Source organism: Gouania willdenowi, chromosome 9, assembly GCF_900634775.1.
Source record: "Gouania willdenowi chromosome 9, fGouWil2.1, whole genome shotgun sequence".
In the NCBI taxonomy this organism is placed as follows: domain Eukaryota; kingdom Metazoa; phylum Chordata; class Actinopteri; order Blenniiformes; family Gobiesocidae; genus Gouania; species Gouania willdenowi.
Window position 1 is genome coordinate 36,866,205 of NC_041052.1, and position 19,680 is coordinate 36,885,884.

General features: G+C 38.9%; 1 protein-coding gene across 2 annotated transcripts in view; it reads right to left on the minus strand.

The window, feature by feature from the left end:
- Positions 1–19,680, minus strand: part of fam222aa (family with sequence similarity 222 member Aa) — an 80,352-nt gene that overhangs the window by 35,435 nt on the left and 25,237 nt on the right. The window contains exon 1 of one of the 2 annotated variants that reach the window (XM_028458637.1): positions 13,064–13,165. The exons of the other annotated variant lie outside the window; for it this stretch is intronic. The gene's annotated coding sequence lies outside the window, so the exon portion shown is untranslated. Of the gene's footprint in view, positions 1–13,063; positions 13,166–19,680 lie in introns of those variants that run through there. 2 annotated transcript variants of the gene reach the window in all.

The following is a 19,680-nucleotide window of genomic DNA, read 5'->3' on the forward strand; positions in this document are numbered from 1 at the left end:
TCCCTGTGACCCATCATCCAGCTGCAGAGAGAAAAAACCTGTCTGGCTGAGGTCAATACCCATGAAGGTACTAAAGAACGTGTTTAAGCACACACTCCCTGCCCTGCATACTTCCTAAAGTAAAAAAAAAAAAAAAAACACACCTGCACTTCCCTCACTCATCAAATCTACTCACTGGTCTCCTATTACACCAGTGCAGGGATATCTCAAAACCAGGATGTCTATCGACTTTTTCCTGTTCTGCTAATGCCTGCTGCAGGGTTTGCAATGGGGGCGGAAGATCAGTCCCATGAGATGAAGGAATAAGCCAGAATCAAGAGGCGGTGGGCTTGGCAGAGGGCTATTTCTTAGTTAAAAGGTTCTTAAACTGCAGAGGAGATCAGAGGAGATGCTGCCTGAGCCAAAAGCTGTCTGCTCAGATAAGCATCCTGCCAAGTGTGGGGTGTTACAGGGTGGTCACGGGCGAACACATCCACTGTGTGTATGTGCTAAAGTGTGTTTGTGGGCATGTTTTAGCCATAAAGAAAAGTTGATGAAATGAATGATCTTTAGTATTAACCGGCACATACAGTAGACATGATAGCAGGGGAGTAAATCACCAGTTTTTATGACAATAAGATACAATATCAATTATCTGGACAACAATATCACAAAGACTGCCATTATTCAAATTCAATTCCATTCAGGGGCCTTCAATCGAATAATACGTTCCTATTTAACACAATCGTTACATTTCACCTAGGTCTAGAAAAACATACCAAGCAATGTAACTGTTTCGATCATTGCATTCCTGAAATGTTTCAAAAACATTTATATCAACATTATTCTTTTAAACAAAAAGGGGTATTGTAACGATGACGATGTCGATCGATGGTTTGACTTGACTCAATTTGATTGGATTGTTGCTTAACCAATCGATGAATCAATAAGTAGACGTAAGCTAGGTTTCCATTACCCTTGGAAATGTGTAAAATCTAAATAGAGTAATAAAAAACTGGGAATGGAAACACCTAATGTCAAAGGAAAAAAAACACTCAAATATCATAAAAAGGTTCTAAGCTTTTATGAGGAGGTATTTCAGATGTTTCGATATTGAAATGTATTGCAAAAGTGCCTTTTTTTTTTTTGCAATAACACGTCACAGAACGTGACATACCAGGTCACATGACCACTCAAAAACATGGTGCAGTATATGTAGACAGAAAAGGAGACCAAGACATTTCTTAGCATTAAAACTGAAGAACATAATGATGACTCTGCATATCCAGCTCCATTCAGTGATTTAAACCTTGTTTGATAGGAACAACACGTGTGAATTGCTGCTGAGAAAGAAAAAACACTACTTCTCTGGTTTGTTTACAATGCCCTGGGGTTTCTACATGTAAAATAGTAACAAACACATAAATGTAGCACTATGTTAGAAAAAAAAGTTATGATAGTTGACTGTCTAGCCAAAAACGTTTGTTGTGGGACTGGAAGCCTCATCAGCACAAATATATAGTACATAGAAGAAAAAAAAGAAAACATGTGATTTGGTGTCTGGTTGCACTCCACTATTGCTTTTGTTGTTGTTTTTAATAACAACAGGTTTTATATGTGCGAAAATCAACAAAATACAGGAGCCAGAAAATCATATTTTAAAGAAACAGCCACTATCTACATTCATTGAGTGTTGGGGACCAAGTTACAATCTGTTGCATAGAATAGGTAGAAGTTATACATTAAAACGGAATTTGATAAAAATTTGAAATGGAAACTTCTAAGCCCTAGTGAAAATTACAATGTTGACAGTTCTCTAACCTGATGATGGTGAACCATCTTAATAAGGCTGCCCAGAAAGTTGAAGAGGCTCTTAGTTTAAATGATAGCATCACTTCTACACCTGTGGATGATTTCTCTTTAATCACACATTCATATAAAGTGTCTCTGTGAAACTGCCCTCCTGGTGTTGAGTCGGCAGTGGTGCAGCGGCCTGGCAGACAGCCTCCACAATGAGTCAGGGTGGGGCCTAGCCCTAATTGAATGGTGACCCTGCCAGCTCACTGAGGGACGCCCCATGCAGTGCTTTTAACAAGCGGCTGTATCTCCCCTCTTAATAAGCCCAAACAAGTTAATCCAATAGACACACTCAAACCCTTTCTTTTTCTTTAACAAGGCAGTGCCTCTGCCCCGTTAATCCCTGCCCCCCCCCACCTTCTCCGTCACCATACCATCACATGAATGGGGGGAGAACGAAAGGCTCCATTTGGGAGGACGGGCAGTAAACCCTTTTCCACACACCAGCACTAAATAATTTGCACTCATACTGTATATTCAAAACACCCACACACTAAAGCTCACATGTGCCTGATATAAAAGTGGCCTATTAGGACATTGCACACAATAAGGGGGTTATGTTTGGTGACCCTGATCCACATGCATGGAGCAACAACAAAAACTACACAAAAACAGAAAAAATTCTGAGGGGACGTTTGCCGACAGACACGCACTCAGGGACATAAAAAGGCATTGTTAACAAACCCTCCCAGGCTCACAAACAACGGCAGCTCATTCTCTAACAATACAAGGCCCTGGATGGGCTCACCCACCAGCTCTGCACAACCTCACACCAGCACAATAAATAACCTGGACAACAAAAGCCCATTGTGTGTAAAAAGCCCACCGTTTGAGCATTACTGCCATGATATACAGTGTTGTAATAACATATCGGCTGTTGTGTTCGCTCTATATGATGCAGCATGTCACTGTTATTGGGGCTTAAACAGGCTTGTACGTCAGGCCGTTGTATTTATGAAAGGGTTTTCTGAAGATGAAGGGGCGTCTTGGCAGAAACGCTCAGCTGTTAGCTTTCCATATTCCAGTCAGCTTCAATAGCTTCACCCATGGGATGAAGAGTGAGGAATGTCTGGCAGTCCAAAAGCAGTGAGTCGTCTGTCATCTCTAATCAAAACACGCATGTCTTGACTAATGTCAGCCCTGTAACCACGATGAGGACTAATTGACTTCACAGCCAACTGTGGCATCTCAGTGCTGGGCTTGGTTTCATTAAAACAGAATAACAGGCTCTTAAAGCAGTGAGCTAGCAACTCACAGCACACTCCAACTTTAGAGCCGATATGTTACCCATTCTAGGATGACCGTTAGCATGCGAGTATTCTCACCAAAGAGCAGCACGGTTCACTGGAAGTTGAACTTATTTGGCTTTTCTCTGCTTATTTTTACCAAGGCTTACATGTGTGGCTTTCGGCTTGCGTTTACTTAAGGTTCAGTTGTGCAGGTCTTTACAGACTGCTCTCATTTCATCCCCATCATAACGTATGAGTAAGCACCGATCGCCCTGACCTTCACATTAGCTAAGCATAATTGGATTACATGCAGGTTTGAAAATAGAGTTCCTGACCAGTTTAAAGATTCACTCAGTTTTGTGCTCAGGACAGGCCCCAGTCTCAGCCAAAAGTGATGCATGTTGAATGTTAGCAACACTGCTACTAGCCAGGAGACAAGGGTTTCAATGCACACAAGGGCTGTTTGAAATCGCATACTCCATACTATGCACTACAAACTCAATGTGTATAAACTCTATATATAAGTATGATTAGGTTGATGAGCGCATACTTCCAAGTTTCCCAAGATGCATTTGGAACCTACAATGACAAAAATCTGAAGAACTCTGAGGCTAAATATCTGTTGATTCTCCATCTTTGAAAGTTCTGAAAACATTTTAAGTAAGAAAGTGACCAAGTAGAATATCAACATCTGGAAAAAAAAAACTCTTCATTGTGCTACTGACAAAACTTCCGGTGAACTTCAAAACAAGAGCCCTTTTCACAAAAGCCTTAAAAAACTAATGAAAGAGATGCTTTTGTTTTGAAAAGGAGATGTTTGATTTTTAGCTTAAAGCTGGTTCCACGGACGATTTTACGTTCCACTCACAATGCATCATGGGGCGGTTGAGTATGACTAGTGTGCCCACTGTACATACTTAAAAATACTTAAATAACTATTCTATTTTTGATATACATTTGTTTACTTATAGTTTTCTTTTTTATTAGTATTTATTTTGTTTCCTCACAGTACAATTATATCTTTCATTTACTTTATTTTTGACTTACATTTTTGTTTAATTATGGTTTTTTTTTTACTTATTAGTATTTATTTTGTGTCCTCACAGGAGTTAAAAACTAATTTTCTGAAAAATGCATTTAAATGTATAAGCTTTTTTTTTAAAAAAAAAAAATTGTAAATCGAATCGCAATCGCAATATCTGTCAGAAAAATTGCAATCAGGTTTTTTGTCAAAATCGTGCAGCCCTATAGCACGGTGAATAAATGATCATGTGATGTGTTTCGGAAGCACGTACAGTCTGTAGCGGCACATGAAGCTACTTTGCATATTTATACTCGTATGCAGAACAAGGGACTAGTAAATAAAGCTGATATTAAAACAACTCACATTGGATCACTGCATGCATGTGCACGGATGTGTCTGGTTGAAACAGGTTCAGGCTTAAGAAGACCTCGGCTTCATTCGGGTCGGGTCTTTCTTTTTTCAGCCCGATTAAAGCTCTAATGTGAACAGGGCAAAGGTAAAACACATCAGTGAAAACTAATCATGCTAAAAACCTTGTTATTCCTGAGTTTCTTCAAATATCCACATGTCAGCCCCTATTCACAGCTTTCTGTCTGCACAGGAACTGTTTTTAATGTTTTATGATGTTTTTCTTTGACTTTACTTGCACTACAGCTGTCACAGCTGTGAATTTGATTGGAGAAGCTCCCAGTCCGGCCAAAACAAACACTAGAATCCATATGCCTGATCCGCTCTAGACTTTATTTGAGTGTTCACACGGGTACAATGAATGAAGCATACTTTTCTGGACAAACAATGGCATGCCCTAAGAGTGCTTTCACAATGGTATAGTCCCTGACTCCAGTCTTTTCACCTGGACTTGACTCAGTTTATGCTCACAGCATCCTTTTTGATCCACTCTAAAATATTTCTGATGCAGTTGCATGAGCCAGTTGTTTGGGGCAGCCGTTACTAGAGTAGAGGCTTCTCTGTGCGGACAAACACAACAGTCTTTCTTCTGTTGTTCAAAGCGAGCGCAGAAATCTGCTTCTCCACCTATTGCCACGTTTTTGGTGGTTTTGATGGTTTGTTTTGTGCAGTAGCTGGTCCCGTCTTCTCTGGTGCGCTCTTCGTTACCTTCAACAATTCATGCATTTGGTCCGAGCCGAGAGTCTTCACTGCTCACCTGAATCGCTCTAGATTTCGATTGGGAACGCTCCGAGTCTGGTCAAAATAATCCCTCTAGGTTTCGCCAGCCTGATTCCATCTATACTTCGTCTACACGTCCCCGCCGTTCAAAAACGGCAGACTTTCTAGAGCAGTTCCATCAAACTCCTTTTAGTTCAGGGGCCAAATATAGAGCAGTTTAAGTGGGCTGAAAATTTTAGGTGCAAAAATTAGTAATGAAATAATTATTGTGCTGTAGTATAAATAAATGCACTATAAATAAATGATAAAACATGTACTGTACTGATAATATCAAAGCTATAAGTGAAATATCAGTCCCTACAGGATCTTCACTTTCAATTCATTTGATTTTGTGACCAATTTTTATATAATTTGGAGAAATAATGTGAAATTATTTTTAAAACATTGCGTGATTTTTAGAAAAATTGAGAGTTCTTTTAACAATTTGAGATGAAAAATGACTGCCATCACATTATATAAGCACGAGGAAAATGTGAGCCCTGCTAATATGGAGTTAAATATAATTTGTGTATTATTTTGGAGATACCTACGACCAAATTAGTTGGTAATTTACACAATCATTCATGGTTTCTCCAACTTTTTTGCTTTCTGCTGCGGGCTGTAATGGATGCTCTAAAGGGCCGGATTTGATCCCCAGGCCTGTGGTTTGACACGTGTGTTCTAGAGCATTTTAACCATAGGATTTGTTGGTGTGAACACACCTTAAGTACAGTTTAAGAGCCCTGCTATATAAGGTTAAATTGTCCCCAGATTTGAGCTGAACATCTTTGCCTGAACCTGACGGGACCTGGTCGGGTAGGGTCTGGTTCATTGTTTTACACAAGCTTGGGCTTGGGCGATGCATTTTGATCAGCATGAGATAGATGCACAAGTGGATAGAAGACTCATTCTTCAGCTGTGCGCAGATTTGATTAGTGTCGGGCTGTAACAGGTTCGGGTTTAAAACAATCGGCTTTATTTGGGTTGATACGTATTTTGTCGGGTTCGGGCGTGTCAGGTTTAACTTTTGAGGCCTGATTACCGCTCTGCCCTGAATTGCACTCAGAAGTAAATGTGTGCATGCCTGGGATTGATGTATATACTGTATGCTAGCCCACAAACTACTGTTTTTACCTGAAAAACTTAGCTGGGATGAGCTCCTGAAATTAAATCCTACATGTTTGGGAAAAGCAGGCATGGAAAAAGAATATTTGAATGATAAATGTTGATAGTTAATCCTTGTTAACTGTATTTTATTATACTTTTACCTCAAGAACACTTTCAGGAACGCCACCATGTGCATGCAGCACCGTGCTGGTAAAACAAATCCACTTATTTCTAGTAAGCAGGAGGGCCACACATGATGTTCTATCTCATTCCCGCGAAAGACTTTAAGCAATGAGACCAGGGATTTAGAGTGTCAGGCAGACCCCAGGAGAAACCCAGCCTTTGCTCCTCTTATTGCGTTTGCTTTTGATGTATTGTTTTTCATGGAGGAGTGGTTCACCTCAATCTACAACCCAGAAATTCTCTCATTAAAAAACAAGACACAGTAGGACAACAATAAACACATTAAAATACTGCTCATGCAACTTAACCAGGAAAAACTTCTAAAATAAAGCCTGGATCATCTAAAATCCAGGAAGGTTATTCTTTGCGCCATAATATATAGTCATCTTAAATATGTAAATCCTTGTTTTAATCAGAAATAAAATGGGTTTAAAGTGACCAAAATGGTGGGAAAAGGTGGTGATATTAATGTGTTAAAAGCTGCATATTCTTGATAATGGAATTTAAATATGCAGTGACAGTTTAAACTGGAAAATAATGGGCATTATAAATCGTAAAAGTGGTTAAATTGGCAAAAAAAATAAACATAACGGGGTTGAAAGTGACAATAATAGGTCAACATACGCGCCATTAGGTGGGAACATTGGTGGAAGGGGTATATAATTGCTGAAAATTCCAAAATTCATTAAAAGGAGCAAAAATATGATAAGAAAAAGTGATGAAAATAGGTTAAAATATGGCAAGTTTGATGTAGTTTCAGAAAAAGGTTAAAAATAAGTAAAAATAGGCTTCAATTGTTAAAAAATATTCTAAGTTTCTTGAAGGCATCTGGCTGCCCTCTCCCAGTGTCTCGCGACTTTAAATGGGGTCCTGTCCCCAAGGTTGAGAACCCCTACTTTAGAACGCATTGGCGAAATTGCAAAAATGTATTTTCGAAGTGTGACACAGTCCTCTATTGTTCCACACAGGTCCATTCATGGCTTAACACAACAACAATAAAACAAAGGTGTTTTTTTCTTATCCTGCATCCATCCTATGAATGTGGCTCCCATGAATATTCAAACAACCATGTGCTGTGCTGTGCTGTCGGTGTTTAGTTAAATGTTTGTGGTGCTGTCACTCCTCAGCTTGCCTCATGAACTTCAAAGAAAGGCTTATGTCAGTTTATCATGAAATGGCGAGAGCAGGGAAAAGAAATAAAGACCCTCGCTGCATTAATAAAACGTATGCCCATTAATGCTTGTTTAACAAATCAATGAAATTTAATTAAATTCAAATAATGTGATTTCTTCTTTCACTTGCTTAGAACTGACACTTAACATGGTTCTCTGCAGCCCCTGAGGTGACCCCAATTCCCTGGATCCAAACGACAACGGTGCCGTCTTTCACTGGAGGGAGTCACACATCTAATACTCACCCATGCATAACATTAGAGAATGTTGTGCAGCCCACGAGGCAATGCAGTAGTGCACCGTTGAAATGTTGACACTGATCTCATTTGATATATCTCAAGTGTGACAAAGCCATTCTAGCTCCGGTGGATATTAAAGAGAATCACACAAAAGCTAACAGTTTAGGAACCAAAGAAAAGGAAAGTGAACAAACCGTGTTATTCCGTTTTAAAACCAATTTAAAATAGCAAATAAACAGAGTGGTTATTTGGTTTTACTGACTTAAAATCAAAACAGGAATAGAAAAAACCAAACGAGCAGCATATTTCTGTTTTAAAATGAAATCTCATTCTGTTTGTGTGATATTCAGATATTTAAGAGAAAGTATAGGACGAGAGCTTCATGTTTTGATCTCACCACACAGAGGGGACCCACAGACGGGGGCGGACTTTTACTCTCGGACAAAAGAAGAGCAACGCCTAAGTCACATTACTGATGAAAAGGTGAATTGAAACATTATTAATACAAAAATAAATCAAAACGAAAACATTATATTACGAAAAGCACACACAATATGTGATTAAAAGGAACCAGAGGTGGTGTAATGAATCTACTGGTGCTCCTTGCTCCTTGTGATCAACTTCCGTCTGTGTTGACGACTGCTGTTAGTGGCTAGCGGTATTATAACGTGCAAAATATATATTCTTCTTACTGCCCCCAAAAAAGCTGTAATTGTTTTTGCAAAAGTGTCAAATCGTAGAATTTCTAAACATCTATTGTTCCTCACACCAGCTTCACAGTCAATAGTCTGTCACCAGTTTATCTGGATACTATTTGGACCGTAACACCACAAAACAAAGTATAACAAAGCAGCTTTTTATGAGCTGAATCATCTACAGACTGAATGAAAACAGGAGCAGGACCAGAAAACTGTTGAAATAAATCCTAAACAGTCCTATGTGTGAGGAGACCTGGTCCAGGACCTGTGGAGGGAAACCAGGTGTAGCAGACTTCAGTTCTCGCTCTAATGTTCCCGTAAATATCTCACAAATAGAACAAGATTTTATTTTTATTTTAAAACAGAAAAATGTTGCTTTTCTAGTTTTTATTTTTCTGTTTTGGTTTTAAGTCAGTAAAACTAAATAACCACACTGTTTATTTGTTATTTTGATTTGATTTTAAAATGGAATAACCAAAGAACGGTTTCCTTTAAACATTTTCTTCTTCTGAGCTTCCTGCAGCGACTTTTCCCTTCACTCCTTAACGTCTGCTCTGCAGCTGTTTCCATCATGAACGTGCATGCAAAGAGGATCTAATCGAGCAAAGTGGGAGGTGAGCCTGCGGTTGGTAATCACCTGCTGGCTAACGGCACAGATGGCACAAACATCATGTGTTTGGGCAGCAATGAGCTTTTCTGACAGGCCTGACAAACAAAAATACAGAAACGTGAGAAAGACGCAATGTGGATTTGATCCCTGAAATGTGTCAGCCTGGCAGTGACTCAGCTACCTGAGGCACGCAGGGTTAAAGCGTGCATTTCTGAGAAAAGGTGTTGGTTTCAGGGATCAAAGGATGTGACAACCATGCAGGGTGTAATGATTAGAAATAGCATGTGTGCTATAAATACCACCAGCATCCAGATAAGGGAACAATTTAATAAAGAATGTGAACAACCACAGAGAGAGGTGAAGAGTTGAATTTTTAAGTGTGGTTTAAATTTATTCTTGGTGTTGGTTTAGTATCAGGTCAGTGCATATGTTTTGGTCATTGGATTTTTATTCAGAAAAGGATATAAAAAGAAGAAAGAGTGGGTTTTAAAATTCAAAAATTAAGTTTGAAATTCCTAGATTTTTTCTTCACAAGGGTTGAGCAAAACTTTAATAAAGGTTGATTTACATTTTTTGTTTCTAAAAACAAAAAAATAATGTTAGAATAAAAAAAAAAAAACTGGGTTAGCTGTTTTGCCATGTCACCCATATCACACCAAAGTGGGAGTGGAAGAGGTTTCTCTACAATCGTCCTATTCCCTGTCACACTCTGTTTGATTGTTTCGAAAAAGAACTTACTGATTTATTTCCATCAATGTCTGTTACACCAGCACCGTACTCAGACACGCTCTTAATTTGGCAACTTACTGTTGTACAAAAAGAAAAAAAAAAAAAAACAGTTTTTAAAGTTTTATTTATCCCTTTTCAACCCCCATGAAGAAAAAACCCTTAAAGGAGCAGAGAGCACGCATATGTGGTTAGGGTATCTGCAGCCATCAGCTGCTTGTTTATGACCGAAGCACAGCTGATATTGTGGATAGAGGATGGATACCCGACCGAACCCTGACGGGACCCGACGGCAGCGTACGGGTCGGGTTCGGACAGATATTTAGAACTTGTGTTTGGGTTCGGTCACATAGTGTCATTTGCGTGAAGCATTCTTAATTTCCTGCTGCAGCAGTAGCAGAAGCTGTGATCCACTGGGTAGAGAGAATGGAGCAGAGGACAATTATCAAGGAACACACCGTTGAAACATTCCTTTTTCTGCACAATAACATTGATTATCCTTGTCTTTGATACATACATATGATTAAATAAATAGATCCGATGGGTCTCTTACGTGCACTGCAACCCTGTTTGTTACCGATGCGCTGATCTGATGTTGACATTAAAATCAGTGCTTACCACTAAAACAGTTAATATGTCATTTCTTTGAGAAAAAAAATGAGGTTTTCACTTTTGGGTCAAATTCAGACGAGAATATGCAGCCCGATTCGCCCTCCAACTATGACACGGTTATTTATTTACTCTCCGTTCATGTGACTGTTTACTGTAAGACCTGTGAACATGCCTCTGCATACATCTGTGGAACCAAACAGTAGTTTGTCCACTGTGCTTCTCATTCTTCTTTATTTCCGGGTTATTGGGATGCCTCGTCAAGAGATGCTATGCGCTAGCAGACAGAGCTAATAGAAAAATGTGACTTTAACAGATATTCACGTAATATTACAAACATTTTATCGGTGCTAAAGGGGTAAGGAATCATTTATGAATATGTTTAAGAGTAGAAGGCGGCAAGAAAGAAAGTAGTAGGAGATTCTGGCCGCCGCCTCCGCTTATGGACAAGAGAAGGATAAATACATAAATAGATAGCGCCCTCTGCTGTTCACTACCGTGATACCTATGAATTGATTTTTAACTGCCTTACAATTAATCGTTACATCCCTAATAAAAGTTCAAGTAAAGTGTTACCCTTATCAGTTTACATCTGGTCTTAGATTTGTCAGGTAAAACTGTATCTATGTCAACTGTTGTAGTTGGAAACAAATAATTCTTGACCATATTAAAATCAAACAGTCGATGACATTACCACTGAAGTTTTAAATACTTGAGATTTTGCTGCTGCTGGAATTCATTGCGGAATCCAAACACTTGCTTTCAGGCTCTTAGACGATGATAATGACACAGCTGTTGCACATCTGCTAAGCTTTCATTTGAGCTGGCATCACTTCCTCTGAAACAGACGCTTTAGGTATAAACAGGATCGATTACCGAACATCCTGCACCACCATGAGACCAACGACCACTAAAACCAGGAGAATACACCGTTAACCGCCCTCTCTTTCATCTCTCAAAAACCTCTTTGAATTCATTTCCTTTATAATGTTTCTCACAGAAGTAATTTATGGTCATCTGGGTTTGTAGATGCATCAAATATAGCAGAGTGAAACAACCCTGGAGATGACCCCCCCCTTCAAGACTCCCCAGCAAATGAGCTCCTTCTGCTCGACGTGTTAGCGCTCGCGCCTTGATTTGTCCTTCACAAGAGACAGGTAACACTGCCAAGACCCAGTAATTAGTGCAGATGGAGACTGTAATACTCCCTCGCCCTCCCGTCTGAAATGCCAAGAGAGGCAATCTATAAATCCCTGCATATTAATATAATTTAAAACCACACCAGACACGGTGCTGGAGGCAGGTGATAAAAAAAAAAAAAAAAGGTATAAGAAACATAGAGGCTGGTATGTGGGTGACATCAATCCTGTCTCAGCAACTTTTGGCTCACAACTCCATCACACACACCAACATAACCCAATAATCCATCGCCTGGAACATTCTCTCCAAATCCTGACCTTAGGCCCTAGAAATGGGTCACTATCAATAATTAAATGGTAATCTGAAAACCCATTTTAGCTAGGTCATCTTTCTGCACCATTGTCGCTCGTTTCTCTTCCTGCTCTGTTCTAGATCTAGGTAGAGATTTGCCATTAGCATAAGAAAGCAGGATGGTAATTGTCTTCACCCTACTGAGTTATCCCTGGGTAGAGGATTAGGATGAGAGAGAAAGCCCTGTTTCAAGTCGGAGCACAGATGCTGTCCACAGTCACCTATCGCACATTAGATTAGACCGCGAAACCGACTGCTAGCTAAATTAAAGAGGAAAATGGGCAGGAGGTTAAAACCAAAAACTTTTGATCAACTTTCAGCAGCAGCAGCTGTGACCTTTATTATTCAAGTCTTCTAAATCTACTAATGTGCTTTTCTGTTGAAAAGGGGGATTGGGGAGAGGCAGCTTATAGTTTCTCTCTCTGCGATATACGCCGAGTATTTGGAGCTGAATCTCAGGAAATCATCCCCCTGGGCCACCCTGTCTGTCACTAATCTGCCCAAAAACCGCCCACTCACACAGAGGTGTCGCATTTCTGGCACTCCTCCATTGGATAAGCACTTCAAACACCCAAGCTTGAGCACTTGACCTTTCCACGGAGATGATCGATTAAAACCATCGGATTTATTCCACAAACAAGCAACCATTACATCAAAAAGGCAGGGAATTTACGTCTCAGCAGAGCTTTAGAGGTATCCAGTTTTTATTGGCTTTTTCAATCCAGTTCGGAGCGCGCATTAATAATCCACAAAAGCCTTTTGAAAAATCTGTTTTAGTATCTGAGTCACTGTTTTTCCTCTCCCTATAATTATTGAAGCAAATCACTGTGGCGGCACAGTGCAACTCAACTGCTATCAGTACTCCATTAAACTCGTGAGGCAGAAAAACTGTTTAGCTTGCTCTCCTGTCAGGGCAGAGCAAAATCACTACAACGTCTGCCCTAAAAAATTGAAGCGTGCAAAGTAGATTACCTGGTCAAAGTCACCCGGACTTAGACACTGCTTTTCACCTGGTCAGGAAGCGCCACGTAACCAAGGAGCTGCACCGAGGCCACTAAAAGGTCTAAGTTCTCAGTTGCAGCGTGAACCATTAAGTTACAACACTGCAAACTTCCTGTTTTCATGCTTCAACACCTTCGACATTCTCTCAGCAAAGACAAGAACAGGGAACAGAGGCCAAAGTCGACAAAAAGCATTTCAACACCAGAATGCTTTAAACCACAGCAAATCATGTCGCTTTAAATCCCATTTGTGCAAGGTAAAACAGGAAATTTAGACTGTTTGAAATGTCATAATAACGTAGTACTCATACTAAGTCTAAATAAGTATGTACTGCATTCACATTAGATAGTATAAAATTGAGTATGCAAAAAATACCCGGATGTACTGTATATGATATCAGGACATTTTTTAAACATACACAGTGGGCACACTTGTAGGACTGGGTGTTATGGACCAAAACTCAAACTCAATACTTTTACTCAAAATGGCGATATACAATATAATTCCCAACATATATACGGTATAATTTTTTTCAGTAATAGTGTTATATTACTATAATACAAATATTTATATTGGGTTTCACATATATTCTTATTTATATTCTTCTAATTTTTGTTATTTTTCAAACAAAAACATCACACACTATATACCTCCCCAACACACACAAATACACATATACATACACACAAATAACAAATAAAGTAATAATAATACAAATTATAATAAACTGTATACATATATAAACTCATTCATACACAAAATAATAGTAATAATAATAATAACATAACAAAATTATATCAGACAAACAGGTAAACAAAGATAACGTTAAACCAGTGTAAATACACAGAACAGATACATAAATTTAGATATACAAAAGAATGTTGGCCAGTACAACCCATTAATAATCTAATATCTCGATATTTTCAACTCAATGAAGTCTGACCAGAAAGACAATTCTGGGTTGAATTTGCTGAAGAAAAATGACACACAGGCACATTTATTAACAAACAGCTGCACTAAAGTGTGCCACTTTTGGCTTTTTCTCTTCTAAGGGACAGCACGTGTGAGTGAGTTCTGTAGTGTGCCTTATTTGTTATTGTTTCATCAAAATCTGCTTTTCATGTTGTTCTCAGAAGTAACTAAAGCAGCGACTCCTAGAATGAGTATTTTTATACAAACTAAGGCATGAAATAAAAGCATATCGATATAGGCGATATTTTAGTGATATATTTTCTATATCACTAAAATAGAAAACTCGATATATCTTGAACCTCGATATATTGCTCAGGCCTACACACTAGTCATAATCAACCATCTCATAATGCATTGCAAGTGGAATATCAAATCGTCCTGGGACCGGCTTCAAGCTAAAAATTAAACATCCTCTTTTCAAAACAAAAGCATTAGTTCTTGTCTTCCATTATTTTTTGTAAATAGGGCTCTTGTTTTGAAGTTAAGCACTGAGTTAAAGTTTTGTCAGCAGCACAATGGGGATGTCTGGAGATCTCAGAAATATTGGAATGAAATGAGCACATGTTGATATTTTACTTGGTCACTTTTTTGATTAAAATGATTTCAGAACATTCAAAGGTGGAGAATTACCAGAGATATTTAGCTTCAGGTTTTTGTCGTTGTAGGTTCCAAATGAATCTTGGGAAACTTGGAAGTATACTTCAGTGGAATGGTCATCATTCTAATCATACTTTTTGTAGTAGTCTGTAGTGTATATTACATAGTGTGCCATTTCAAACAGACTCATTTTCATTTAGGCAGAGAGTGAATGCTCAGGCCCGGAGGCACCCACCCAGTCTGCTCCTGTCCGTGATCACAGTGACCAGTTTGCTCCAGCTCTGAGAGACTTTAACACTATGGTAATCATTTCCTATTTGAATAATGAGGCAATATCACCACTCCTGCCGCCAATCCCCCCAGTATCCTTGACTGGAGTCTTTGATAGACACTAATTCTAGTTCCATCTATAAAGCTCCTCTCATGCATCTTTAATAGAATCTATTACTTTAGGATTAAATTATAAAAGACTGTCCTCCCTACATTTTTCATTGTTTGCATAATTGGTATCAGGCCCTGAAAGCAAGCCGTAAAAACCCAGTTTGTAGAGTTTTAACTTTCTAAACACACTGATCTAGAAAAGTTATATGCAAGGCTATTATTATGACTGCATTTAAATCTGAAAAGGCTGCGGTACAAAGTCAGGTCTAGCTAATGGTGTATTAGTTCAACTGGTGATGAGTATACCTGGTGATGCATCACAGCTTAAGTATCCACAATCACATAGATGCACAGGGTTTTGTACAAAACGTGAGGGTGATTCATCCGTTGGTGTTTATTAAAGATTTCACAAATATTATTTGGACCATATCACACGTTGTCATGGGATTTTCATGTTAAACGGGTGACTGAGGGTCTAGCAGTGTGGCTAAAAAATATTTTAAGCTCGCAATAGCTTAAAATGTCTGTTGAAATCTTGCGTGATTTCAGCGTGAACCTCCTGTTTTTGTAAATCATTTGAAGCTTGTAAAATATAAAAACAGTAGTTTAGTAACATGTTTAGTAGGATTTTAGGAAGATAAATAGCCAGTAAAGTCATCTAAACCAGGGGTTCTCAACCTTGGTGGCAAGACACCATTTTTGCACATTTACACCTTTTTTCTGCAACTACACCAAACTTGCCATATTTTAACCTATTTTCATCACTTTTTCTTGACATATTTTTTCTCCTTTAAATACATTTTTGCTACATTAATCCCATTTCTGCCACTTCATCTTATTTCAATGCATTTTCTTCACGTTTTCCACTTTCAAGATATTTTCTGCACTTGTAAACCATTTCCACCACTTTTCCCAGCTAGGGTTACATATGTTGACCAATTATTGTCACTTTTAACCTCTTTTTTCACCATATTTCATGTTTATTTTTGCCAATTTAAGCACATTCACAATTTGTCATGCCCATTATTTGGCAATTTAAACAAATTCTTCCAATATTGAACCCTTTGAACCTTTGTTTTTGGCCACTCTAATTTTCAACTTTTAACACATTTCTGTCACTTTTACGTGGATTTACATCTTTAAGATGACTAATAGTATGGCACAAACCATAATAAACTTCCTGTATAACAGTGGCTATTATTCAGATAAATAAATAAATGTGGTTATTACAGATTCATAGAACAATGGACCATCATTTTGATGACTTTATGGATGGACCCCAAAAAGCTCTCCCCTTTGTTCCCCCTTATAGATGGCCCTGTCTCCACATGACCGTTCTTCAATGTTCATGTCTGTGTTCAACCACGGTCTCTGGAACCTTTATTGTGGGGGTCGTGGGCTAAAAAAGTTGAGAACCACTGCTCAAACAGGGAAAGATGATGAAAAGGAAAGGGAAAGGGAAAGTGTAACGTGATGCAGAAATGAGTAAACCCTGAAACAAAATTTGCTAAATTCTGAAATGTAAAATGGGAGGCCCTACATAGCCCACAAGCAAAGCAGACATCTGCTCATGTTCAAGCCCATGCATGTGGACAAAGACATTAGAGCTCTGGTTTCAGTGTCTAGGAGAGAAAGGCAGGGAGCGATCAGAATGAAGAGGACAATAAGGTCGGGGACCCTGCCTGTGTCGTCCACTGAGAGCTGAAGTTTGGAGGAGTCATGAATCAGGTGTCTACAAACACCTGCTGCCACTGCTGTCAGCCTCACACACAACACCCGCCGAGGCAAACAGCAGAAACTACTTAGCAGCTTTACAGCCTGCTTTTGTCTCCATAGTCACAGATAACTGTGTTCAGTCAGCTTTAATGGAAATGTATTTCCCCTTTCTGCTCACGGTTCCAGGAAGATCAGCCACCAGTTAAATGTCATCTGCACTTTCACGTGCTCACTCTGCATCCTTAACTCCACTCTTTCCAATCACAGAGCAAACAGAAGATCAAATGTGTCTGGGGCATCTCCATTAAACTAGTGCCCCCTTAATAATCCATGCACGTCACCATCCCCCCAAATTAGCACCACAGGGACATCGTCCTCACCGCCCCCGCCTGCTGGCGGCAGCTCTTTGGCATATCTGTACCGGGGAAAATATTTCACACTGTATGAATTATTAAGTGCGGGGCCAGTGCTAAGCAGTGTGGAGATGGAGCGGTTATTCACAGCTCTATTGGGAAAGATGCGTCGGAAGCTCCGACCGCACGCCTATCTGATCGTTTGTCATGGCCAATAGACAATTTACAATGAGAGAATTTTTCAATATATTCACAGTGCTGTCACTGCAGTTTCCACCTCCACTCATACCCCTCAGCAGCCACACCTCACCCAACACAGATAGACAGAGAGACAGAGAGAGAGAGAGAGAGAGAGAGGCTCCACCCTGGAACCACAGGCCTCAACGCCTGTCTGCTTATATTATCAAGCTTTTCTTTGACTAAAATACTAAAACTAAGGAGAATGAGTGTGTTACTTTGTTAATAAGATCATCTTGTCAAACCTGTGCAGTGCCAATTTCCCACATTTCCACCAAGCAAGGCAGAATGACAAGGAACGTGAAGAATAGACGAGAGAAAACTTACTCCCTGCCTTGACTTATCGATTGATTCTCAGTGATTTTGGTCAGAGGTTTATAAACCTCTGACCAGTTTACCTACTACTGGAACCAGTTACTGTTTGCCTCCAAACACACTGAAATCGACAGCTTGGATCATCAAAGGTTTGTCTTCATCACTTCCATCAAATGGACATAATTAATACATTTAAGGTAAGCTTAGTGACAACTGCTCTTCTAGCATCATTTGAAATTAAAATGAAATATGTGGAGTCTCACTGTAGTTCTGGTGTAGCCGTCCATGTTGGTGTAACCCAGACATGGGCAACTTACATTTCGGGGGCCACATGTGGACCTCCCACGGTAAACGCACAAAAAGACCCTAAAAACACTCCGAATTACAGAAAAATACAAAAAATAACTCCAAAAAACCAACTACATATACACCAAAATAACAGAAGTACATATAAAATTACAACAAAAAAACAACAAAAACGCATAAAATTCTGTATCAACAGTTTCAGCAACATTATTCTCCATGCCAGACTCTACAATAATGGCTACAAATTATCTTTACTGACTGTTTTTAAATGTTTATTCTGATGATAGAAACATTTCTGTGGAATAACTATTTAGGTCACTAACTCTCTAAATCTACTTTCTCTCTTTTGTTTTTGTCCAGTTTCAGGAGCTAGAGAAAGGGACAGCAACACATTTTTTGCATCACATACCAGCCCAGTCTTTGAGTTATTACACCATCCACTGAGCGGTACAGCAAAGCGCTGACTCACGGTGCATCTCCTTCCTGTATATGAAATGGACAAGTGGAAATTCTACTATTCTTAAATGAAAAAAAAAAATATTTTAAAGGGATCTGCCACTGCTTTTACAAATGTGGCCTAAAACCTTTGACATGTTCTTATTAGAGATCTATGCCTAACTCCAACTCTATTCTCTGGGTTTGTGTGTGTTAAACAGTCTTTGATCACTCACCAACTTCATCCACCTGAGAATTAGCTGCGCACCATTTAAAGGAAAGTAGATGTCCCTTTGGAGAGCTCTTCCTCTCTGCTTCATTGTCTACTACCAAACCGCAGAGTTGGACCGCCCCCTGCGGTCATAGACTACTGTTTTTATTTGCTTTCCAAAAAAAAAAAAAAAAAAAAGGTTTACATTGACATCTTTAACTGTTCTTGATTATTTAAAGCAACCAAAAACAGCACAAGTTGTCATTTTAACTGAAAAAGCTGCTAAATTATCTTAAAAAAGAGGCTGAATGTTTCACTCCAATAGAAAACCATAGGATGTTTACAGGCAGTGGGGGCTGTGTGACATCATCAATCACATGATGTCAAAATGGCTCTAAAACAGTAGTCTCATTTTTAAAAGATAATAAAACAAATATGGAACAAAATAATGCATTTTGTTAGGCAAACATTTTATGCCACATTTGTAAAAACAGTGGAGGATAGCTTTAATATTGGATTTGAATGGAAAAAGAGGAATTTATATTACATAACAGCTGACAAATATCAACATTTATTACATGTTATAATAAGCTTTCTGCCTCCCCTGTCTGCACATCACTGTGTAGTACAGGGGTCTGCAACCTGCGGCTCTGGGGCCTAATGTGGCTCTTTGACTCATTTGCAATGGCTCCCTATAGCTTTAAAAAAATATTGAAATAAAGAGTTTTTTTTTTTTTTTTTTTACAGAAACTGACAAATAAAATCAAGATATAACAATTTGTTAATTTAAAATCACGTTGTGCAATGCACCTTCTTACTTCACCTCCTCCAACATCTACAGACCATCAACTTTCCTGCACCTGTTGCTAACCTTGAGTTTTAAATCCCTGGTAAAATAACTAAACCAACAAAAACACTATTCTGGAAGAAAATAGAGATTTTAATTGTTTGGGAACAGATTCATTTAACCACCAATGTGCTTTATGTGTGGCAAAAAATGAGCAATTAGCATGTGTTGACCACAGGATCATGCATTATCAAATTCAAGTTACTTTTTATAGCCT